The following is a 26,073-nucleotide window of genomic DNA, read 5'->3' on the forward strand; positions in this document are numbered from 1 at the left end:
TGGTGCATTGAAGGAGAACAATGCAGATGCAGTCAAAATCTGAGAGGAAGCATCAAGAGGTAGAGGAGGTCTGGAAATAGCAATGTAGTTCTGAATTGGATTCAGATGTGAGTTCAGGTGTGGGAGGTGTAGTTAATGTGGTCCTGAGTGACTCAGTAAGTTAATAGCTCATAGATGAAGCAGTTGCAAAGAGAGGACATCAGTGAAATACTGTTAGTGAAGCTGCTTAAAAATAGGCTGAAGAGAGTAGGTCTGTTTGTTAATATAGAGGCTTTTATTTGTACACTAAAAAAAATTTATCTCTTAAGGATAAAGGTGGGGGGGTTTCAGAGCTACGGGAGCAATAGTGAAGTTTTCTTTAAGCCAATTATTAATAAATCAATACATTTCATTTTGAAGTACAGAATTCAGCAACAAGAAATAACATAAGACCTGGGATACTGTATTTGTTGAAAAGTTCTCCTGGCTCAGCATCCTGCTTGTGACTGCAACCTATGGAAATAAGAAACATCACAGGTACAGAAAAACCTTCCATTAGCATATTTTTCTTGCTTCTGGGAAGTAGTTTAGGGGCATCTCAGATCACAGGCTGCATGTGAATTGTTTTTATGAGAACTGCTGGATGTTTTTCCCATTAATTTCTTTCCTTCCATTTTGGATAAATTTATACTTTATGAGTCTTGGTACTATCTGAATAAGGAACTTCAAAATATTCTTTGTTCTGCTTGTGTTAGCCACCTGCCTTGTAACAACACTGATTTGCCTACGTATCTTGCATGATGAAAAATAGTAGATATTCATTTCCCGCTCACTTTCTCTGCAGTGTTCATAATTTTATATTGTTCTGTGGTAGTTCTCAGTCATTAATTCCTGGAAAAATGCCTCTCTCGGGAGGCAAGCACAGTGCCATGAAGCCAAAGATAGCTGTCTGCCTCACCCCAGCAGGTAGGGCATGGTGTGGACATCCATTTACACTGGTCCAGAGAACAGATGGCCAAGGAATATGTCTGTGGGGAGCCTTTTAAAAGTGGAAATTATAACCTGGGACATTATTTATCCCATATATGGTGAGCAAGATCATCAGAAATACTTTATACCTCATTAAGAGGACTTGTTACTTGCAATTGCTAACATTATGAGAATTATTGGAGTAGTGCAAGGTTTTTAATAACTCTTATAAGAAAAAGAAATCTCTCATCTTTGAGAAGATAACATTGGTACTTCCTGGAACTGAACGCAGGACTCCAGGTAGGGTCTCACCAGAGCAGAGCAGAGGGGCAGAATCACCTCCCTCAGCCTGCTGGTCACAGGTTTTTAGACGCAGCCTAGAAGATTGCTTGCCTTTGGGCTGCAAGTGTGCATTGCTGTCTTGTGTCCAGCTTTTCATTCACCAGTACCCCGAAGTCCTTCCCAGCAGGACTGCTCTCAATCCTTTCATTCCTCAGGCTTTATTGATATCAGGGCTTGCTCTAACCCAAGTGGTGCTAATGCATCTATTTTTCATGCATTCACATTGGGTTATTCCATTGTAGAGAGCAAATTACAAAGTTGTCTGGTTTTTTTTCATGTTTCAAAGCAGTATTGTCAGCTTATAGCTTAAGGAAATTTGAATTTGTAGGATGCAGGTTAGAACAAATAATAGTTCGACTGGTGTAATTTCAGCAGTGTTTATTATACTCATCTCTGAGCAGGCAAACTGATTTATTCTTCTGAGGACTTCCATGACTCTGGAATCATCACTGCACATTAAAGCTACTGTGAATAGCCATTTTTAAGCAAATGCATGTCCCATATGATCCGTAGAACCATATTGTATCATAGTAATTGGCATATCACAGCACTGTCTCCACAGCTCACTACAAATTAGCAAAGGTCCCTAAATATATCGGTGCCACTGTAGGATGCCTTGTTGCCACAGTTTTCTCCAGACTAGTTTTAAACTTTCCATACACTGGCAGTTGTGTTGTTCTTCCTGCAAGGCCATTCATTTTACAGTGTTTCTCTTCTTCTCCCACTGAGTAATAGCCAGGGGGCTGCAAATTTAAAACTTGTACGAGGATTCCGTCCCATATACCAGTCTATTGCAGACATGCACATATGTAATATATCTGTTTTCATTGTTAATACCGTATCAGGTATTAGCAGGCTGTTGTCTTCCCATCCTGTCTCCATTTTCAGCTAGCCAGGTTAGTGAATATTTAATTATATAATTTTTCCATCATAAACCAGTTCTTCCATGCTCTAATCTGTGCTGCTGGTCATTTCTGAACTCACTGCAATTTGTCAGTCGTACAGCTAACACTGGCCTATGCTGAATTCATTTTTTATAGTGTGCTCACACTAAAAATCTGTCCAAAGTTCAGGCAAATATAATTTCTGCACTCTATGATGCACTGTCTTCATGGATTTCAGTCTACAACTGGATTAAGCCTGTGTTGTTTTTGCTGTTGCTGCAATGTGGGAGTATCTATCGCCCACACTTCTGTTGTTAGTATTGCCTAGATTTCTTCCACATGTTGATTTCTATCTCCTTAGATGTTTTCGTATGCATTTTTCTAAACTGAAACTCATGCTGACATTCTCTGCCCGCTAATGTCTCCGACTGTCATTAACATTTCTCAGCTCATGACAGATATTCATGACTATTTCTGCTTTAGTATTGTCTGCAAATTCCACCGGAGCATTATAAAGATATTAAAAGAAAGGCAGAGCTTGTTAAAGCATTCTAGAAGACATCCTCCCCAAAGCTGAATATGTTCTTATCAACCATCTTATCTGTTGTCTCCAGACGGTGTCATACTTTTCTATATCAGAAATCAAAACTCATGCTTAAAAAGAAGAATAATCTTTACTTTCTGATTAGTTCCTTTTTGTGGTTTTTTTTTTTTTATTATTTATTTATAGTAGTCTTCTCTCATCTTGAATAAATAGCTGCTGTACATAAGAAAGCCTGGTAAGAGATTTTGTCTCATTGCAAAATTAAGGCTAGGAGTGAGGTTATTTAAAGAGATCTGCTTATTTAAAAGGAAGTGGGAGAATTCCTCAAGAGGAAGAGAAAAAAAGATGAAGCCTCTTAAGTTCTACGGCCTCAGAAAACTGTAACATGTTGTCCTTAGACACGTTTTGGAGACTCTCAGTAATCCTCAGTGCTATTCCTGTACAGTTCTAGTGATCTGGCAAGATTTTCCTGGCTGTCCTCCCAGGTGTAATTTGAAAGTAAAATAGAAAATGAGAGATTGTGAGACTTCTCAGCTTGGTGCTTTGAGTGTGAGTACAGCACATGGTGGGTGAAAGTCAGCTGATGCGATCAGGAGTTGTCTTTTCAAACGTAACAAGATGGCTGTTTCTGTCACGGTGATCTGTAAGTTACTGCAAAAGATGTCATTTGGATGTATTAGATGCCCCATCGAAGAGACCCTTTAGCTGTGATAAATAGAAGCTGGTTACTGGGACTTTGGATACAGTGCTGACTGCTGCTGTCTGGAGAGGATTATGGTAATAATGCTGTGGAATAACAGCAAGGAACGAAAGGAGCAGTGGGCAGCCTTGCCACCCCATGTGGAATTTCTCTGCCTGTTCCAAGTCAGAGACTTTCAGTTCCCCCATGCACAAAGTTTTGTTAGGAAAGTGAGGTAAAACAAAGAGCACTGGGTACTGTGAGGTTCTCCTGATGCTAAATCTCTCACTACTTGCCCATTTGCCACATGGCTCAGATGGTAACTGGAAAAGGTGAGAGAGAAGCCACGAGTCTGCCGAGCGACTGCTCTAACACAGACACACGGTAACGCAGTGAGGAAGTTGGCGTAATCAAACGAATTACCACAGCCCCCTGCAAGGATTCGGAGGTGATGGAAGGGATCCAGACTCAAGGACAGAGGCAGCTGTGAACAAATGCATCCAATTTTCAGTGCATCATTAAAGACAAACTGAGTCTAACAGTAAAATGATCCGTTGCAGAGGAAATTTCTTTATAACAACAAAAATGGCTGAAGTCTTCTAGGTTCCTGCATACAGCTACGCTTTACTGCCAGACTAAGTGAGAGGTGCATGGATCCACAAAAAAGGTCACATAAGATTCCAAATGTATTATCCAACGATATAGGAAATGACAAATTCAGAAACTGATATTGCAATGTGGAATTTTGGACCCTACAGTAAACTAAAATAAAACCAGATAGAGTAGGAATTGCTAAAAACCTTCAGGGTCCCCTCTCCTAGAACTTTTGCTCTTTAATTGTTTCCTTACTATTTTTTCTTCCTTTGGATTCTCCTGTTGCCTCCTCTACCTTTGCAAGGTCGTTTCTAACAAAGAGCAAGCGTGAAGCCAATGGAACAGCTTGCGCGGTTATTGCTACAGAGGCACTTTAATTCTTGGACTCTCTGCCTTTCCTGGGGCAGCCATTTAAGAGACAGGTCTCCCACCAGGTGCACAAAATGCTCTTCCAAAGAAATGGGAGCTAATTGCTATCATTTTGCTTCTGAACCTCGGGGCTTGGGAACCAACAGTGGTCTGTAACTTGAAAAACCATTGTACAGTAGGCAGTTTGCTGTGTTATGTGCAGGAATTAGGAACAAGCTTAATAAAAGTAGAAATGGTTATGAAGTCTAATTTCTTTAGTTTAAGTTTTGCTTGAGCTTATACTGCAAAGGTAGCTAAATAAAGAAGCAGATGTATGAAAATATTCTTACAGTTTGAAATCAGTCCACTGTGATTCAAGATACTGGAACTACTTTTCACAAATGGGCTTCTGGATCTTAATTAAATGTTTGTTGGAAGTGGAAGAGAAGTGATGTTCTCATAGATCTCAGTTTTCTAAGTATGGTCTCAGTGTGTTAACTTTTTTTAATTCATTCACTGCCACATTTTTCTGTCACAGCGTTTTGTCAATATAGAGCAATGCATTTGTTAGACCACTGCCATGCTGCTTTGGGAAAGAATGGTGACCCTAAACAGGCTTAGCATCAAGAGATCTTACTGTATTTGGAGCCTAGAAAGTGTTGTGGATTTTTGTAGGATTGTTATTTGTCAATTATTGCTAGAATGCCCGAGAATTTATCTATTAAGGACAAGGTTGCAAAATGCAGTCTGAAAGAAATAACAGATATGTAACATGAAACTCTCTGTTCCTACTTTGGAATAAAAAGAGAGTAAGAAATGTTAGTAAAACTTATGATTTAAGCTAACAATGTTAGCTTAGACTCCTTCTGAAATTTGCCATATTTTCAGTGTTACAGTAGGCCAGATGTGATGTACAGGTAAATGTGAAATATTTCATTACAGTTTTAAAAGGCTATACTTAACTCCCCAAAATTCCTGGTACTCTCAACCTCAGGATCATAGTCTTGGAGAAGTGATCTGAAACATGCACTGATCGCTTTTTTTCTGGCGACCAATTGTACAACCCAAGGGAATGGCAGGAAGATGTGCTGGAGAGGATTAGGTTGGATTTTAGGGAAAGATTCTTCACCCAGAGGGTGGTGGAGCACTGGAACAGCTCCCCAGGGAAGCAGTCATGGCACCAAGCCTGACAATATTCTAGCAGCATTTGGCCAACGCCCTCAGACACATGGTGTGGGTATTGAGGTTGTCCTATGCAAGGATAGGAGTTGGAAGGGAACCACAAGGATCATTGATTCCAACTCAGAACATACTGCGATCCTATGAATTAAACAAATCAGCTTATACTGTAAAGCACAATGTTGGCTTTTACCTTGGATGTCAAATGTAATGCAACTATTGAGAGAGGAGATGACCTATTATGAGATATGTATTGACAGACATGAGCCAATTCTGTTTTCCTCGCATTCTGCTTGGAGAAGTTTTGTCTGTTGATGTATGCAGGGAAGACAGACAGACAGACTATACTGTATGAGATTATTTACTAAGTAAGTTTCCTGTTCCATAGAGTTGGCAGAAATATCAGACTAGCAAGCCACTTTCTTTTTCCTTTCCTACCATCAGCTTTGAGGTTACCTCAGTTTGTTCACACCATTCACCCAGAAAATAAAGACATAAAAACTAAACAGCCATTGTTTTCTTCGTTGTAGTCTTGGGATTTTTTTTTTTGCCATTTCAAAAGTTTTCTTAGCACAGTCCTGATAGTCTCCTGAATTCTGCAGAGAGATTTACATGAGATGTAAAAAAGGTATAACGGAAAAAAAGTTATCATTCTTTTCCTTCTCCCTCCCTCCCTCCATTTTCTTTTGTTCTGTTAGCAGTTTCTCCCAAATCTCACCCTTTTAAAGAAGCTAATTACTGCTCTTTCCTGGCATGCATTAGCATTATGCTGTTGTCAGTCTGTCAGGTGCACTTAGTCAGGGTTTAATAGGCTTGCAGTGAGCTACAATTAAACTCTGGAATTAACATTTAAAGAGTGTTTACATGACTTCCTCTTCTCTTCCTCCCCCGCAGCAGTTTGCTTCAAGACGCAAGCAGTTTTCTGCTTTGCTTTAATTATTATACAAGGAAAATACTGAAAAAAAAAATCCAAAAAGTTAGTTGAATTTAATTTCAAAATTTAGTTATATTTTTTTGCAGCTCTTGGTAAACATTACAGTGCTATTTTCCAAAGATAAATCATAGTAATTTAAAACCACGAGGTCAAACACAACCCTTGTTGTAAGCACACTGTCATTACTTAAAAAGAGAAGTCGTTGCTCTCTGTGAAGCAGATTTGTTTTCCACTAAGTCCTGAGTGGAGTGAGAGACTTCGTGGTCTGCTTTCCTGGTCCAGAGGCAGGGAGACTTGGATGTGCTCGAACTGCTGCGTTCTCTGTAGCACCCATGGTCTTCAGTTTGCCATCTCAATGCTTCCCTTGGATACTCAGTAGCTGGGGAAGAAAAAGAGACACGTGGACTCTTAATACTGCAGGTAGACATTGATTGTTTGTATAAGTTTAGAAACTGTGCAGATAAGGACATGTTTCCTTCCCAGTCGGGGACAGATCCTTTGTGCCAGAGCAGTCAACCCAAGCAGGGTCCTCTCAGCATTCATTTAGACCAGTTCTGTGCCCTCAGCTGATTGACAGCTCTTTCAAAAGGCCCCTAGACTCAAGAAAGCCTTGCACACTCCTGCCGGTCTTGCAGAAGTCGTCTGTGGGTGGAAAGAAATTTTGGAATTGAATTACAGATGCATATTTGGTGCTGTGAATGCTGCATAGAGCACTGGTGATAATGTAATGGATATGAGGGGCTGAGTTTTGAGGGTTTGGAATCCTCAATGAGCAAAAATTTAAATTATGTTAGATCTGTGTCAGTGCCCTGCTAGCTGTGTTATTTTACTACAAATGAGGTTATGCTCTAGGGTGTGGGGGTTTTCTACTCAGCTTAGGCATTGGATCTAAAGGAGTAGTCTGCTGCCTTTCTTATATGCGATGACTTTGCAAATTTATTTCAAAGTATTTCTCAGATATCTCTACTTCTCAAACAAAACACACAAGTTTGAGCTTCCACCTTTGGTGAGTTTATTGCTGCATTGTCCATTGTCATTTATTTGTTAATGATTATTGTCTATATCACCTTTATAGAAGACAGTTGTTACTCCCTAATTTTGCTTGCGGAAAGTGAGGGCAGCAGTACCTCAGCTGAGAATTTTCAGTAACGCAAAAGCCGTATGGATTTACAGTCCTCAGGTGACATGGTTCAGAACAGTCTCCCTTATTTCCATGTGCAGAGATTATATCTGCTCTGTCCTAAATTCCCTTTTAATTAAGAAGCCATTCATCTCTTTATTTTACCATGCACAAAGCTATAGGTTGGTAGGTGAGGGAAATGTGAAGGTTTTAAATTAAACAGCTGCCACTGTGTTTGTCCTTCAGTATGAAATTAAATTTTCTTTTAGGTAAGCGTGCAAGAACTTGATGGAAAGAAACCTTGAACTCCCCAGATAACTCATGGATCAACACTAATGCAGCCACGTTACTGCTAATTGCTGCATAAACCTCTCAGCCACAAATGACAAGACAAAACTAATGCTCATCTTCAGTTCCTCTTCCTCTGTTGTTCCATAACTTAAAAACTTGTGCTTTTTCTCTCTCAGCACAGCTGTTATCAGAATAATTTATAAAGAGGGAAGAGTTTATGGTTTCTGATGATGAATTCTATTAAACCAGTGGGAAACTACTAGCTTTGAAAACCTTTTTAAAGGTGCTGCAGAACCAGCGTCTGGACAGATATAGTGAAACATATAGGATTTTAAAATAATGTTACTTTAAAATAATTTTAAAGTAGGATTTCTTTCTCATCATGAGATGGAGGCAGAATACAGAGGTTTTTAGGTGTCAAAGCCCTTTGTGATCCACCATTGGTATTAATAAAAAATAGCTGATTCATAAAGGCTTTTGTTAGTCTCCTGTTAAGCGGTCTCTGTTAGCTAGTATTTGCCTACACTGTGAAAACTGTACAATTTAAATCAGTATTTTACATTACTCAGATCTTTCCTTTCAGATTTTTTATGGCTTAATGTCTCAAATCAGTTCAGTTTCCTACACTATAGTGGAGTCTGAGTGAAACAATGTTTTGCAATATCAAAAGCTGGCGCTTGGAGCAGGAAATGCTCTGAATCAAATAATCTGCATGAGAAGTGTAAGGGATGTTTTAGTCAATATCTCTCCACCCTGAAGAAAGCAATTCTATAACACAGGAACATTTTTATTTCTAACCTACTGTGTTTGGAAAAAAAAAGACATTTTCTTTGGAGATAGCATTCTCTGGGCCATTGACTAGTGAGTTACTAGTGTGTAACAGTAGAGAATGATTCACTTTCCTTTTCTTAGCATGGTTTCATCCAAGGCTGGAGAGATGCATTGCAGTCCTGAAACTGTCTTAGTAGTGACAGTAAAACACAGACTGCAGAGTGCTGTGTGTGTGAGTCACACGAAAGTCAGACATTGTACAATTCGATGGGGAAACATTGGCTGAGAAGAATGCATTATTTTAGATTAAATGCTTTTTCTGATTCCTTAACTTGAGGGCACGTATCAGGTTACAGGGTAAATATGCTTTAGGATGCATGATGTTCCAAAAAGAATTGGAGACCTTGGAAAATACTGTACTGTAGGCCAAATCAATTAAAAAAAAAAAAATCGTCTTTTTTATTTTTGTTCTATTTCATGAAAGATGTAAGCTTTCTGGTTTTGGAAATCTAATATTTCTTTATTCAAGAACAATATGCAATAGCAATGACACTACGCTTCCTACATTGTCATATTTATGTTGCTGAGGTTTGAGATGGACGCTAGCATTCAAGTGGGACTGAGTTTTGTGGTTTTCTGTATGGCACTCTGGGACTTTGCAAAGCCATGTATGTCTTCTGCTATGTAAAGTCCTGCCAACAGACAATTGCTTTTACTGGTAATTGGACCAATTACCTGCTAAAGTGTTGGCAGAGGACATCCCTCTTTCTGTGTGCAGAGTTGTTAATCCAGTTCTACCGAGGCTGGAAGGAAGAACAAGTGTGGATGCCTACTTTTTGTTTTAGGAGTCCTGTTGCAAAGTAGTCTTACTATGCCTGAGTTATGATTAAGATCAGCAGAGAGAACTTCAGTGGAGCTAATTGACAGAGATGTTAACTTCACCTCTACACTGAAGATTCACCAGGCCTTAACCCATTCTTTGCACTACCAAGAGTTTAGTTTGGATTGGTACTGAGGAAAAATTTTAATGGTACTGAGTCCTTCTAGAACCAAGGTCAAGAATTTAAAAAATATTTGGTGAACATGTCTGCTTTCATCTTGTGTGTCTAATAAAAGAACATTTTAAAGGAAAAAAGTTTTCAGAATCATAAAATTATAGAATCATAGAATGGTCTCGATTAGAAGGGATTTAAAGACCCATTCCCTGCCATGGACAAGGACATTTCCCACTGGATCAGGTTGCTCAAAGCCCCATCCGAGCAGGCCTTGAACACCTCTAGGGATGGGGCAGCAATGACTTCTCTGGGCAACCTGTGCCAGTGCCTCACCACCCTCACAGGAAAAAAGGTCTTCCTAATATTTCTCCTCAATCTCCCATCTTTCAGTTTAAAACCATTCCCCCTCATCCTATCCCTGCACTCCCTGTTAAAGAGCCCCTTCCCAACCTCCTATAGACCCTTTAAGTACTCGAAGCTGCTCTAAGGTCTCTCTGGAGGCTTCTCTTCTCTAGCCTGAACAACCCCAATCCTCTCAGCCTGCCCTCACGTAGGAGGTGATCCAGCACTCTGATCATCTTTGTGGTCCTCTGTTTTCTTCTTGTTGCTGCATGTTCTTTGTCCTTTGCAGAATCCCAAACTGGTTTCTCAAAACAGATGTCCCATATCTTTTTATACTAAATGAGCTCCCCTTTGAAAGGCACGGAGTCTGGACTGAGTTTAGAGTGTTAGGTTGAGGTACTGTCTTCAGCAGCTGATGTTTTGCACCTATAGCTATTGAAATCACACTGCAAAGAGTCTTTCAGTGTTAGTGGAAATATCTGTCTTTTTGTGGTTAACATTTAAAAGTGAAAGATAGTGTTGAAAGCTAGTTTTGCTGTGAGCATTTTTCTTCAAACTGGAGGAAAAGTCATAAACCTGTTGTGATGTTTGTTTAACTAATATTATGGTATGTCATGGTTTTGTTACTCAAATGATCTAAAATGTTAGATCAATGAGAAACTGGAGTATTTTAATAAAAGGAGCCTGCAGCCCTTTTTGAGTGTGTTTTTGTTGCAGTGTAGGAAAGATATCTGGGATGATTTCAAATGCTAGTTGCCTGCAGCTGTTCTCACTGCACTACTGAGCTACCAATGTGAAAATGCAAGACATTAAAAGGTTGAATGATTACTAGCAAGAAGTGTTTGTGTTCGCATGTTGGTCTTAAATCATCTTACATCTTAGCACACTTTTACTAAGTGTAATATCAGTGTTTGTTGCTAAAGAGTTACATTACTGTAAAGATAGCCAGCATATTAAGGAGAAATCATTACCTGTCCAGATTTCTATATGTTCATTGCATTTTTTTCTTCTGAAATACAAAACTTAAACTACACTACTATGACACTGGAGAAACTGAGCCCAAGGATGTAGGCAAAAACAAATAACTATGCAGTAAAATGTTTTCTCATCAACAGATCAGGTTTCTAATCGCTTAGGAAGGAGAAAAAAAATTGGACTAATGAAGTCAGACATGGAATAACAGTGGCTTATCTTTCCATTTTGATTTTGCAAGGAAGAAGTTGGGTATCATCTTGTGGAGGGTGTTGTCCCTGTCACCCCCTCCTTTAAGAATACTAAAAGTGTGTAAAGGAATGTTATGAAAAAAAACTCAAAGCAAAGAGTCTGTTGCTGACTGAAACATGTGAAACTACTGTGTATGTTGGTAGGGTATCAAAGAAGATTCTGTTTTCTTATCAGTATAATCTCTTTATGTGCAGTTCTCTGATAATTTTTTGAACAGGGGAATGAGTTAATTATGTTTCAGAAATCAAAATCAGATTTATAACATTCACACACTTTCACTTTTAATAAAACTTCTACATTGCTGCACTAGCAATAACTCTTGGAGCTATGAGATACATAGGAGTTAATAAAAAGCCTATCAATTTTAATTCAAAATGATGGAACAGATCCTGATATATTATGATGTAAAACCATGATCTCCTCTGTGATATGATATTCCCTCCCTAAAGAATGTCCTAATTTAATCATAATTCCCTTATATTCCTAGTAATTAAATGACATCCCTTCAGTCACAAGTAGAACACTTTATGTACCAGATTTTCATTGCTTTATGTCTCTTTCTGAGCAGTTGCAGACAGCTACAGTAAAATAGGATGAGGCCTGGTAGTTCAATAAGGCTGTAAACATTGTAACAAAAAGCAAACATATTTTCAAGAATCCAATATTTTAAAATATAATAGCATACAACATATATCATAAGTCAAATGACTTGTATTAGGCAGATGATGATGCTTTTCTGTTATATTTGAAGACATTGGGAGGCCTTAATTTTAAAAATTGAAATTCTACCCCAAAGATGATGTCATTCATATTATAAGTATTGAAAGGGATTATGGCAACAGGGTTAAGAACTTGTTACACTTTTGGTACACCAAATTTTTAAAGATTTCTGTAGGATTTATCATTTCCTCAGAGCTCTGTACCATCTGGCTTAGAGGAATACAGCACCTTTATCTATGGAAGAAAGAACAAGAAAAATATTCTGGGGCCTCCAGGAAAGCTGGGGAGGGGGTCTTTATCAGGGAGTGCAGGGACAGGATGAGACAGAATGGTTAAAGCTGAAAGAGGGAGATTTAGACTGGGTATTAGGAGGAAATGTTTGCCTGTGAGGGTGGTGAGGCACTGGTACAGGTTTCCCAGAGAAATTGTGGATGTCCTATTCCTGGATGGACGACGCCAGGCTGGATGAGGCTTTGAACAAGCTGCTCCAGTGGGAGGTGTCCCTGCCCATGGTAAGGCGGTTGGAACTGCATGATCTTTAATGTCCTTTCCAACCCAAACCACTCCATGATTCTATGATTTCTGAATTTCTTTCTGCAAAGTATGCAGTATAAACTGAATGCGGGTTATCAGTATGGAGCATTATAGAGAGTTTACTGGTTCTTCTCTGGGGAAACCTGAGTAACTCACCTTGGCCTTCATCACTATTGAATAAAGTGAACATGTTGAACACGTACCAATGAAGTCTCCATGCTATGTATTTCTTGAGTCTGTGCATGGGAGGTATCAAGTATAGGCCAATTAGTCAGTAGAATAAGTGCAATGTTGTTTCTGTATCCTTTTAATCAAAGTGTGGAGGAAAAATATATTTCCAGTCATTATTTCCTCCCTGAAATGCAGAAATGAATGTGTTTGTGTAGGGATCCAGTAAAATACTCTAGTATTAAACTGAGAGGGCAAAACAACAAATCGCTTTTAGGGATTTTGTCTCCTCTCTATTTAAGTCGCTTCTTATGTTTGTGAATTACTATGGAGAAAAGATGGGAAAAGGCCTGATGACTTCAATTTGAAAATTGTTGTGGATCCTATGGCAATTAAGAGGAAAAAAAAACAAAAACATAGGCTGGGTTTGGAGCAGTAGCAGCAAGCGGGTATTTCAGCAGCTGTGCAGCTGCAGAAGCCTTACTCTTAAAAGGAGAATAGGGTTTGGGTTGTTTTTTTTTTTTATGGTTTGCCATAAATACTTCTTGGAAAAGGCTTTTCTCTATGACCTGATGAACAGTGGAAGATTTTTGTAATCAATAGGTGCGAGCATTGTGGTAGAAAATATGCACCTGGGAAAGAGGAGGATCCTGAATACCTGTGAATCAGCTAGTGTGGTTGTCTTCTCACTCTATTATCATACACCCTAGTGGTTCTTAAAAATATATGACTGTCAGCTCTGTATAAATACACCTTGAGTAAGATGAAATACAGCGGCGTAGGTGATCATGATTTACCAGTTCAGCTGTTAACAATGTTTCAATACAAAGTCTACTTCATAGAACTGTAACGTCTTCAAATTGTGTGCTTAGTAATGCTGTGGCAGTTTACTGGCAGCAAAATAGAAGGCCATAGGAACTGCAAGGTGTGCACCCAGGGCAGCTCTGTTGGAGAGCCAAAACTTAGAACAGTGCTTTGTTTTTCAGAAGCTTTACACCTGCCTTGGATTCTGATCTAGTGTAATCTAATTGTTTTGTGATAATTGCCGTCATCCTGCACTGTTGCATAAGCCTGTTACTGATTATTTGTAAACTGAAAAGATCACTTTTCTTCAGGTTAGGTGATTTGTGGCTGACAATTGTACCATCTTCACCATAGAGCAGCATTATCTGCTGGCAGAACTGAAGACGACTTACACTGTGTGAATATAAAAGACCCGGGGACCTTATCTCTGAATGCAAAGATCATTCTATTCTAACCTGCCTTTATTTGACTCTTTTCTGTCCCATTACCAGGATATATTAGAACAAAACAAATCTCCTAGTATACATTCAATTACTCGCCTTGCAATGTACTGCAATTTGATGATGCTTTCTGTGCTTGCTGGATTTATAGGGTAATATACTGGTGCATATTGATGAACCTGACTTGAAGACGGAGGTGTTTGTAGTGTGTTGTTTTTATTAAGACAGCCAATACTTGGGATAGATATGGAGGGGAAACCGGACTTGGTTTTGTTTTGCTAAACATTGTAGTAAAGATTGTGCCCATTTCTTTTCTGCCATCCTGCTGTGCATCTTTTTCAGCACTTCATAGTTCCAATCAATCATATTGCAGCAAATTGGATTGTACTTAAAGTTTAATTGGATTGGTCTTATATGAATAAATATTAGGGTAAGTCCTTTATCTGGTAAATGTTCAAAATTTTAGGGATGTTAAAACCTAATTTTTTTTGCAAACAGCTTAACTGCTGAAAATGGAAATTTCGTGCATTGAAGATTATGACCCTTTTTTGATTCTGTTTGAATAAATGGAATTTCTTCAAATGAGTGACTATAATGCAGTTATGTCTGTACATTTTACTTTCTGCCTACTATTGTGTTAATAGCATTTCTAGCTTTACTGATTATACGGATGGATTAAGTTTTGATGCTCCGATTCCTCATTTGATGTCCATGACTAGCTGATCTGAGGGATGGGGGATTTTATTAAACAGTGCAAGCCAATGATGCAACAGATTAAAATGCAGTTGATTACTTGATAGCAAAATAGCTGCTTCTAATTAAATAGCTATATGTTATGACAAAAGATTGGAGATTGCTTCTACGAATAGAGCCTTTATGATTTTAAAGTTCTTGATTATGTAATTAAATAATTGTCTCGGTGACTCTCTTGAAGAAAATTGCAAAGGAAAACATGCTGTATACGAAAAGAACAATGTGAATTTTAATACCTACATTGATATTAAAGGGAATTCTCAGGGAAGGTTCCTTTGGTGGGAAATGGACAGCAATACAGATTTTAATTTATGTCTGGCCATTTCTTTTTCCTGTTTGAAAAACTGAGCTTGCTCTCTTTTTTTTTTCTTCATGTTTCCTTATAGCCTATAGAGAAATAGATAATTTTCTAAATAAAAAGCCACAACTATGCTCAAGTTTTCCTCATCTGAATAGATCTATGTGTGTAGCATGGTTTGCAAGCACACTGCTTCTGCAGCTCCTTGTGGATGGACCTCCTTTTCTTCACTGTTTTTGTGAGAAGTTGCTGTGGCACTGCTGGCTGCTTCCTGGCTTTGGCCATAATGGGAGATAACTGTGTAACAGTATTTGGTTTGGATGGTAGTGAATTCATGCAAGGAACAGAGAACTTCTACATATTTTTTAAACGTTTGTGGTTAGAGCTCCTTTCAAGATAATTTTTCTTGACATGGGTATGAAAAGATGAGTCTGTAAAACACAGCAAAGAAATCTCGAGACGTGCCTCTAAGACTGAATGAGCTCAGAAGTTAATTCATTCCTATTAGAAAAGCATATGTTTTCTACTCTCAGGCAAGGCTGATATATGTGGCCTCTCGTACAGGTGCTTACACATACACACACTGTTGTGGGTCCGATGAGGAGAGTATCTTCTCTTGAGGATGCTGCTTTCATCTATCTATAGGTTTCATAGTTCTGCCAGCTACTGTGTCAGGTAAATCCTTAACAGCAGATTCTAATGAAAGCAAATCATCTGAATTTTCCATTAAAGTATCAGATGCAGGAGCAGTTCAGGGTGTCTTAAAAACTAAGTTAGGTACAACACAAGTTCGTGGGATTTTTCCATTTCTTGTTTGGTTTTGAGAGAAAGAGTGAGAGCGTGTGAGCTGTCTTCTCTGTCACTTGGGCTGCTAACGTTCTTGATAAAATTAAAAAGCAAACTGTGGGAAACTTGCATTATATGTAGCACCAAAACAAACAAAGCCACATTTATGTGGAATGAAAAGTAAAGGAAAACAGAGAGTGTGTGTTCCAGATGAAAAAATTTTCAAGTGGCTGTTTATCTCATAAAACCCCTTCTCATGAGAATTTGCAGAAAGTTAAGCCTTGACTCTGTGCCTCGAGCTGAGATTGCGTTAAAACAGCTTCAAGTCCAACAGTGCTTTTTATGCCAATCCAAAAATATAGAACTTTTAACAAACAAAACTGACTTCCCTAGATCAGAAACACTGTCAGGATCTGGTTTTGCAAATCTCCTCCTTAGTCGTGAGTGAGGTAAATCATGTACTTTTCGGCACAGTCACAAAGCAATGTCTCTTTGGTAAACATTTAATTTCTGGATGGAGGATTTTATAAATTTACAAGCCAGGCTTTGCACTGTTGTAGGTATTTTGGAGGTGTTCTTGATTTCTTGGTTTTGTAAAACATGAAACTTTTAGAATTGTTTGATGTGCAATTCCTCCGTAACGCTTCAGTTAAGCATGACCGATCTTAAAGCACTTCTGTGTTTTGTTCAGTTCGATATAATTTCACATAAGGGATTTTAAGGCCAATGAGGGGTTTGGTATTTCTGATTTTACACTGTGATTACCCTTACTGAACTAATAGGTTCATGGCGGAAATAAAACCATTCAAATGGCAAGAAATCTCACATAAAGAAAATGTTTACTCAAAATATTCTGAGGTTTTCTAAGTGGAACAACAGTTTAGAGTCAAAAGAAGGTTTTGTATTTCCAAATGCCTTCAGAGTATCAAACAAATCTGCTGCTTTCCCAGGATAAAGTCTGCACATTTCTTAGTAAAGTCTAGGAGTTCCAGCTAGAGAAATAGTTGGAATATGAAAGCAGCTCAGCAAACTACAGTGCAAGCCCTCAGGAGCTGGGGTCTGAGAAGAGTCTCCCAGGAACAATTTTTATATTTTTATTCCAAATCAATGATTTCTCACAAAAAGCTTAAGATAATTAGGAAGTTCAGTTGAAAAACTCCCAGTTAGCTCTTATGTTGGAGTATTTTTCATGTTCCTAGGATAAGCAGATGTCACTCTCTGGCTCTTTACTTATTTATCAGTTGCTGAAAGAGTTGGAAGGCAATGAAGTTGATTTGGTATAAACTCCAAGGTTTTCTTTTAATGTGTGGGACATGTTAAAGGATTTATTTCACTTCTAGGACATACCTTAGGCCAAGGAACCTGCTTGTGAGAGAGAAGCTGTGTGAGTCAACAGAGAGTCTTGATGTATTCCACATGCTCTGCGCAGTGGGGTTTCTAAGGGCTCGCCAAAAATGCGGTGACTAAAAGGCAGTGAATCCAGATCAAAACTGGTTTAGTTGGGGATGGGCAATGGTTCAGGCGTGTTGTTGTTGATAAAACCCACTTGAGAAACTAAACAAATGTTCAGAAAATCACTATGAGCTTCAGGCTCTCATGGGGAAAATAGGATTACATGGGTATGTTGATGTAACAGTAGTGCAGCAGCAAAGCATTACTTTGAAATATTTAAATGAAGAAAAAAATCTTCTTTGATTATGTTTGGCTGGCATTGGCATGGCCCTCACCCTTTTACCAGCCCTAGATGTTCTCCAGCAAGCAGGCTTGTCAGCTCCTCCCCGGACAGCCTTGTCTGTCTTCACCTGCATTCCTCAGTCACTTTAAATATCTGCTGAAAGAAAACATTCTTCCGCCTGTATCTGTCATTTCTCTCCCTTGAAATTTTGATATACGACTAGAACACTTGGAAACAGCATCTTGAAAAACTACCAGAAAGTAGAGTAATGTTTAAGAAGCAAGTCTAATATTTTAAAATGGGTTTGTGAAACTCTTCTGTAAATCAAATAAATATAAAAAAAAAGAAATTGGTGTCAGAAGAAAGGGGAGAAGGGAAAGGGTCAGATCTGTAGAGGATGGTGAGAAAGAGAGAAGCTAATGGTAAATCTGGCTGGATTCCAGAATTTCATGCGTGGAATCTAAATTTTATAGAGTCATAGAATGGCTTGGGTTCGAAAGGGCCTTAAAGGTCATCCAGTTCCAAACCCTCTGCCATGGGCAGAGACACCTCCCACTGGATCAGGTTGCACAAAGTGTCATCCAGCCTGGCCTTGAACACCTCCAGGGATGGGGCAGCAATGACTTCTCTGGGCACCTTGCCAGTGCCTCACCACCCTCACTGGAAAACATTTCTTCCTAAGATCTCACCTCAATCTCCCCTTTTTCAGCTTAAAACCATTCCCCTGCCTTCCTTGATCAAGAGCCCCTGCCCACCTTTCTTGTAGCCCCTTTCGGTACTGGAAGCTGCTCCAAGGTCTCTCTGGAGCCTTCTCTTCTCCAGGCTGAACAACCCCAACTCTCTCAGCCTGTTCTAATATGGGAGGTGCTCCATCCCTCAGATCATCTTCATGTACTTTATCTGACTTCTAATCAGATCTGCAGCTCTGGTGATTTCTAGCAGACAGTATTTCCTTGACAACATATTTCATGCACCTATGTTGCTTAGTCACTATAAAAGGGTTTTGCTCTGCCTCTACATGATTGTATGTTTACACAAAGTATCATCACTTCAGTAAAATCCAGAGGATTTCTTTATGACTATATCAGATATGAATTGGTTCGAGAGGCTCAGAAGCCTGCTATGATAAAGCATCCCTGGGGTGCTACTGTATCAACAGAAAAACAGCTTTAAAGAAGAGTCTCTGTAAAACTGGTCACAATTTCTTAGGCAACCTTTTCCAAACCTAGCAAGCCCTGGCTCTGCCCTAAGCTGCTGAACTTCCTGCTTTTCCAGTTTGTTCCATAAAAACCTCCCAAGTTTAAAAAACTGCTTGGACTCCTGGTTTTTTTCCCCTTTTGTTTTGTGGGGTTTTTTGATGGAAAATCTCTGCTGGCTCCCGTGCAGCTGCTGTCTATAACTTTTCCACCCTCACTAAGATTAAGGTGTCACAGTGTAGCTTCTCTGCCTTAATGGTGATAACAGGCAATGAAATACAGATGAGGCAATCCTAATGGATTTCTCTGATGGGTAAGGTTGTTTCTTTAGCTTCAGGCTTTTGTTTGATAAAGAAGCCTATCCCAAGCTGGGAGAAATTCCTCATTTCCAGACACCTGTCTCAGCCCTGCTACTGCATGCTGAAATTAAGGAAATAATAAGGGCTTACACTTGTTGCACAACTGATGCTTCTTTATTCTTGTTTCCCAAGAAGTTTAAGCATAACACTTTTCTTTTCTAGAAGTGTTTTTCAGGGTGGGAAGGGAAATGAAAATATTTGCATTTACGTAAACTTTCTTCTTTTTCTACTTTTTTTTCAAATGACAAAGTTTCTCTGTTGCAAGACAGCTGTATATAGAATTTTGCCTTAGGAAAAATGAAGTCTGAAAAAGTAAGACTGGAAAATTGAATAGCGTTTCCTCAGCAAAGGTTTTGGGAGGATGTTTCATCTTTTTGTGCTTGTGCAGGGTATCCAACTCTCTGGTTTCAAAGCTTAATGCCCTGTGAAGAAGTCTCATTACTACCCATATCACTAGATCACAGTGTGTATCAGTGCCTAAAACTCAAAAGAAATGGAAATGCATATGTATAGGAACTTGAGTTGAAAAGAAAAGATGCATTTGAAGACTGTGAAGAAACAAAGTTTAATAGTAGTACATATCCTGAAGTTTCAAAAATCTCTTTTGTTTTGTTTACACATTCCAAAGAACATTAATAAGTCAGCAGAAGTAATTTCAACAATTAAAATGCCATGGGGTAAGCCCACCAAGGTAGCTGTTAGAAAACCAACTTAAACCTATTTTTCTTTTTGCATTTTGGGTTTTGAAACATGACAGTTTTACATTCTCAAGATTTTTTGTGTAGCATTAAAATTTTTGTCCCATAAAAGAAGATTCTCACATGAACAAATTATTCTTCTTGTTTTAAAGAAAAAATACGAATACAATTACAATTTTTGATAATCAATAAAATGAAACACTCTTTCTGATTCTGAATAGCAAGAGTTTTATTTCGTGTTGCCATTGGTAAGGGTAAAGAAAGCACTGAAAGAGCATCTATTTTGGCTTTTTTTTTTCCAAATACTCTGTGGAGGGTAATTATGAAGACTCCTGTTTCTCCTTGTCATTTAAAAAGAATATCTAACTGCTGGGCCAATGTGTTATTGTTAAAATTCCTCAGTTGTGTTTAGTAAAGGTAGTAAGTAGATCAGTCTGTGAGACAGAATAGCCCTGATACTTCAAATATTGTTAGAAAAATGTTGCTTAATCACACTGATTATTTTGGTTTTATTTTCATGGAGTTAATTTTTTTAATTTTATTTTATTTTTTGGTGGATGAGTTTTGTGGACCTTGCCTGGCATGAGTTGAATGGCTCAAAGTAGGCTTATGGACCTCGGTGGCAAGGCTGGAAGTGCTGGAGAGCATTGCTGCTCTTGTCTAAGGAGGAGGGACATGCCTGAGCCTTTTACCTGTTCCCAACACCTGATCAGGTGAGGGGTGGGGTCAGAGAGTTTAAAAAACCCCACTAAGGCCTGAAGCTCTCTTCTCTCTGCAACTCTCTGCACAACTTTATTTGTTTGTTTGTTTGTCTTGTCTGTTTGTCTGTTTTCTCTCTCTCTGCAACTGTCCGTCCCTCTCTGCTTGTCTGGTCTTATGTTTGTGTGTTGTGTGTGGACACCCATCATCTTCTGGACCCGCTGGACAAAGAAACACGTGCTACCACATGTGGAGCTCCTAAGGTGTTGACTATCTCTCATCTCTCGCAACTATTTTTCTCTTGTAACTCTTTTATCCTTTCCTATCTTTTCTCCTTTTCTTCTTTTCCTCTTTTCTCTTTGCAACATGTGAAGCAGCAGCGGGCGGTTTTGGTTTGATTTCAGGTGTGACTCCAGGAAACATCAGGGCTCTCGGTGCTGTTTGGGGCTCAGCTAAGAAGTTGTTCCACTGCTGGAAAGCATTGGACTGAGGGGTTGTTTCGGTAACTTTTGCGGCTGTGGCTTTTCCACCAGTGTTCTGGCTCGTGTGGGTTGTTTGATCATTTGAATCCAGTGTAATCATTTGAATCCAGCGTTTTAGGGGCATGCATCTTATTTAGCAAAAGATATAGTGTACACCTATACCTCTGAGTGATCTTGAATTACTCGGGTGCCATGCCAGGAAAAAGGAACTCACTTTCTTTTAAAGTGGGCCGTGACATGAGTATCCTTGCATAAATCATATATACAAAACCAATATTACAAGTGGCTTAAGACATTCCTACTTCTGTGTTCCTGGTAGGAAAGGTTGTAAGGGATAAAGAACAAAACTTTGGCTTTCACTAGTGCTCATGGAGGTTAGGAAACAAAACTACAGTGCGTCTCATCTGGCCCTCTATAAGTGGCTGAAATCTCTATAGTAAAGGTACTTCAGGAATTCCTGTCCCAAATTCGTGGAACAGATGGCAAAGAAAGGAAATAAATTTGCATCTGTGTATACCAACAGTAAGGAATTTGTGAAAAGACTTGACATAGTCAAGGTGCACAGTGTCTTGCAGGCACTATCTCGCCAGAACTTCTGAAGAATAGAAGTGTTTACAAGGGGTATGGATGAAAAACATAGTGCTGATCCCATTTATTTTTATGTGGTTTGTCAGAGCTTTGTTCTGGCTGGCATCTTTTTGAGACAGGATGCCTTTCCATTGTAGGAGCTTGGTAGTAGTACAGGACATAGTGCTTTCTTGTCTATTTTTAGCTGTATTAAATCTCAAGCAGTAATCCAAAATGATTAATTTATGGAAATGGTTTTGCTTCCAAAGTTTCTTACACTTCCTTCCTGCTCCCCCTCTTCTCTCTTCCCCCAAAATGCTTGATATCAGCATTTTTAGAGCCCATTAACCAGTGTTTGGTGAATGTAGCCACAGTTCATGTTGCACAATTTTATATAAGGAATTCCTTGAGATATTTTTCTTGTCTGCTATTACCAGTATATGAAATGATCCCAAACACTGCATTCTTTTTCCTTTCCTCTCCAAGTTGTTTCGCATAACATATGCAGAACCAAAGTTTCTTTCATTGTTTTCCAGGTGGATAGTCAGCACTTTTAAGCTTAGTTATCACATCAAAAGCGGGTAAGGCACTAGAGCATGTGAAAATCATTTCAAGGGAGGATGCCATTCTGTTCACTGGGTTGTCTAAATTATAGATGAAATTTTCCATTTGAGAGAGTGGTAGGTCTAAAAAATTTTAGGCTATAATTTTTTTTCCTCTTTGCCCTCCAACAGTCATGATTTTGTATTGATAATTTTCTGCCTGAGGTAAATAGAGTCTTTGCTGAAAGGTATGAAAAGTGTGTTTTGGACTAGGCAAGCCCTGTAATTTTAACAGGACAGAAAGTCATCATATTTAGTAATCCCCTGGTATTCAAGGACAGGGAGTACTTGTGCAACAAAGGGCACTTTGCATAGATTCAAGTTGTACACTCTGTGTTACCACATCCCCTGCAATAAGAGTCCCACAATAGGAAAATGATGTAAAACTAAAAGGGAAGTCAGATGAACATTGCTACACAGTTGTTATGCCTTCCCTAAGTAACACCAGCAATAATATAATAGCAAGTAGTCTATGTTAAGAAACATCAAGTGGTTTGAGAGTTTTACTGCATCTCTTTGAAAGGCTGTTAATGCTGTGTTGCTACATTGGAAGGAAAGTAATTAGGTTAAGCATCTGAAAAGACAGAGTCCCCTTTCACTTAGATTTTAGCATGTGCTTTTTCAAACTGGGCCCAAAGTGGGTTGAGAAGTACAGCTGATTGAATTACACATTTTTGATCACTAAAGATGAGATGAGTTCTTCGAAGCCACAATTAAAAGAAGCACCTCTGAGGGGGATGAGTAAAGAAAATGAGAATTTGGCTGTTGTGCCATTTCCCTTCACATTAAATATAAATTAGAAAAAACAGAGCAGACAAACCAAACAGAGCACTGAAAAAAATCCCTTCAACAGAAGTTTGTATTGCAGAAAAACCTTATGCTTCCCTTGAAATGATGTTTGCATTCCCAGCAGAAGTGAATATGACAGGGAAACTGCTTCGTTTTACTTAACGATTGCATTCTTTGCAGAGCTCCCCATCAGTATGTGAATGCTTAGAGGAACAAAGGAATGGGTTTTTTAAAACAAAAGTTTTACTAAAATAGAAGTAAATTGGCTGTTGTGTATTGTTTGTATGTTTAACATTGCACAGCCTCATGTTTTTACCATGTAAACCAAGTATGTGAATGCATAAGACTTGACTGCTGCACTGCCTGTAGTTGTACAATGTACGTTGTAACTGCAGCAGCTTTTTCTTTTGCTGTCTCATGAGTTATAACATGAGTAGTTAATACAAATGATAACGGAGAGAGCTGCTGCGTACCCGTACTGTTTCCACAATACTTGAGTGAGTAGGACACAACAATCTGCTATGAGACAGTGTCTCCTGTATGTGCCGTGGTAAATCTATCCTAATACAAGCCATCTGAAGGGGATTGTAAACAGTACCCTATGCCTATGTTCACAAAATGTAGTCTCTGCTCCTACACTCCAATTAGCCAAGATATAATTAAGAATTAATGTATCAGAGGTTCTCACATCAGTGAGATAGCAGAGATAGCATGGTAGAGAACAGACATCATCCCTGAGGTAGAAATCTTAATTTATGATTGTTTTCTTTCTATTAAGCATTAATGTGCTCATAAATGATTAAATAATACCTACCCATGTGCGAAAAGGCAGAAGAAGTGAAGGGAAACAGGTAGAATATGCTCATAGCATCTCTGCAATGACAAAGGTGGGACAGTATAGCAAATAATCCCCATGCCTGTGAATATGTTGTTCCTTCTACAGCTTGTGATGAAGTGAAAGGCAGAATGACAGGCAATGGGTCCCGAGTCACCTCACGGTGTTGCAAACTACTGCTTGGGAATGAAGATTCCTTAGCAACTCTGTTTTAATAAACACCATAAACAAAGATGAATTGAGTTTTTTTACAAGGAGATTGTGTGAAATTCTAGTCTAAGCAGCACAGAAATTGTTCATGAAAGTATACTAAATGCTGAAGACTGTAAATCTGTGTCAAAAGCCAAATTGCTTGCATTATGGAGAAAGAAGCATAACACAATTGTTAATAGTGTGGAGAGGCAAGGAAATTGGAAAACTAGGACATTCTTCTCAAGGTGTGAAAATAACAGGTATAAATACCATCCACTGCTTGTAAAGTAAAGGTTACTGCTTTCTTGTCATTTTGCTAATTGCTTTAGAGGAGCCTTGATGTTGCAGCTGTGGCAGGAAGTAAATATATGCTTGTTAGTACCTTATAATGAACCTTAATCTCTTACCCAGATTAGTTTTCTTTCTTGTTATGTTTGCTGTGTTTTAAATGGTGAATTATATCTTGTATCAACAAGTTACTGTTCTCAGTCCATATATTTATTGAGATGCTTGTGAAGGTACAGTTGGAAGATAAAATAGCCCTGTATTTTACAAGCTGGTTAATTTTTATCTTTTTGTCCCATCCCAGATAAAATGGGCCTTATAACACATTAATAGCAGGCTGCATTAGCTGAGAAAGTGCAATCTTACTTTTTTGGGTAGATTTTTCTGAGGCATGTTTCAGTTACTGGAGCCTAAAAGTGTTAAATTCATGGCAGAGGGAGAAAATAGTGTTGGGTCTCTGTACTATTTTCCATCTAAATCTTGGGGTTGTTTAGCCTGAAGAAGAGAAGGCTCCAAGGAGATTTTATAGAAATGTTCCAGTACCTGAAGGGGCTACAAGAAAGCTGGGGAGGGACTGTTTACAAAGTCTTGTAGTGATAGTACCAGGGGCAATGGGTATAAACTGGAGAGGGGCAGATTTAGACTGGGCATAAGGAAGAATTTCTTCACTATCAGAGTGTTGAGGCACTGGAACAGTTGCCCAGGGAAGCTGTGGCTGCCCCATCCCTGGAGGAATTCAAGGCCAAATTGGATGGGCTTTGGGCAGCCTGATCCAGTGGGATGTGTCCCTTGCCTATGGCAGGGGAGTTGGAACTAGGTGATCTTTAAGGTCCCTTCCAACCATAACTATTCCATTATTCTATGATTCTATGATCTTCATAGACTTATCAAGTGAGTATAACTTCTGCTGACTTCCACGGATGTTTACATAAATATATTGCAGAGATGTCTTGGGTACGTTTATGCAACAGTTATTTGTATTGCATAAATACATAGTTGTCACATAGAACTAAGAGTTTTACTTGTCTTCATTATCGGGTTGGTTTCGTCAGTCGTTGGTGTTATTGTATAGTGGCATCCGCTGCAACTTCCCCATCATATTACATCTTTTTTGATTCACTTCATTTCATAGAATCATAGAACGTCCTGAGTTGGAAGGGACCCACGAGGATCACCAAGTCCAACTCCTGTCCCTGCATAGGACAATCACAATACTCACACCATGTGTCTGAGGGCACTGTACAAATCTTCTTGAATATTTTCAGGCTTGGTGCCATGACTGCTTCCCTGGGGAGCCTGCTGCTCTACCACCCTCTGGGTGAAGAACCTTTGACTAATATCCAACATATCCTATCCCATGCAATTTTCCTATCTTAATGTATTTCCTCTACTTTCTATATCCCCTACTATCTCACAGACTTACCCATCCTTCTCTAAGCAGTTAGAAATTAAATAACTAATGCTAATATTAGATGTCAGTGCTTATTTAGTTACTATTTACTTTTTTGGTTGTTTTATTACTGTTTACTGATGTCTATTAGGACATAGCTGAAGGTCACAGTGAGCAGAGCTTGTATTTACATAACAAGAAAGTGATTTTGCTGTAGATTTTACTAATTTCACATTTAAAATCGTCATGGCAAAAAAAAAGCTAAGAACTGATTTCAGACGAAGCAAAACAGTGTACTCTCATTCTTCTAAATCTACTATGTGTTTTTGCTATCTGCTTGGCAATTAATAGCAGTGAAAATCAGGAGGAGGGAGTTGATGCTCTGGATTAGCCTATTTAAAAATCGTGCTCTGGGCAGGCAGGGCCAGGAGCAGTGTAACCCAGCTGCCTTTTTGGCAAGAGAAGCTGCTTTCTCCTGGGCCGTAGGTAAGAATTGCAAGTCCTCAGGCCCTAAGAGCAGATTGGTTGAGTACAAGTGGCACTCACCGTTTGTGTTGTGATGAGCTTTTTTAAAAAGGATTGTGCAGGTCTGAAAAGAAAGCTAAA

At 38.9% G+C, this 26,073-nt stretch overlaps 1 long non-coding RNA gene across 1 annotated transcript in view; it reads left to right on the forward strand.

The window, feature by feature from the left end:
- The first annotated feature begins 412 nt into the window (after positions 1–412).
- The window catches only part of LOC128852721 (uncharacterized), a 75,230-nt gene continuing 49,569 nt past the window's right edge, over positions 413–26,073 (forward strand). The window contains exon 1 of the long non-coding RNA XR_008450730.1: positions 413–516. This is a non-coding gene — a long non-coding RNA (uncharacterized LOC128852721). The remainder of the gene's footprint in view (positions 517–26,073) is intronic.

The sequence above is a fragment of the Cuculus canorus genome, chromosome 7, assembly GCF_017976375.1.
Source record: "Cuculus canorus isolate bCucCan1 chromosome 7, bCucCan1.pri, whole genome shotgun sequence".
NCBI lineage: Eukaryota > Metazoa > Chordata > Aves > Cuculiformes > Cuculidae > Cuculus > Cuculus canorus.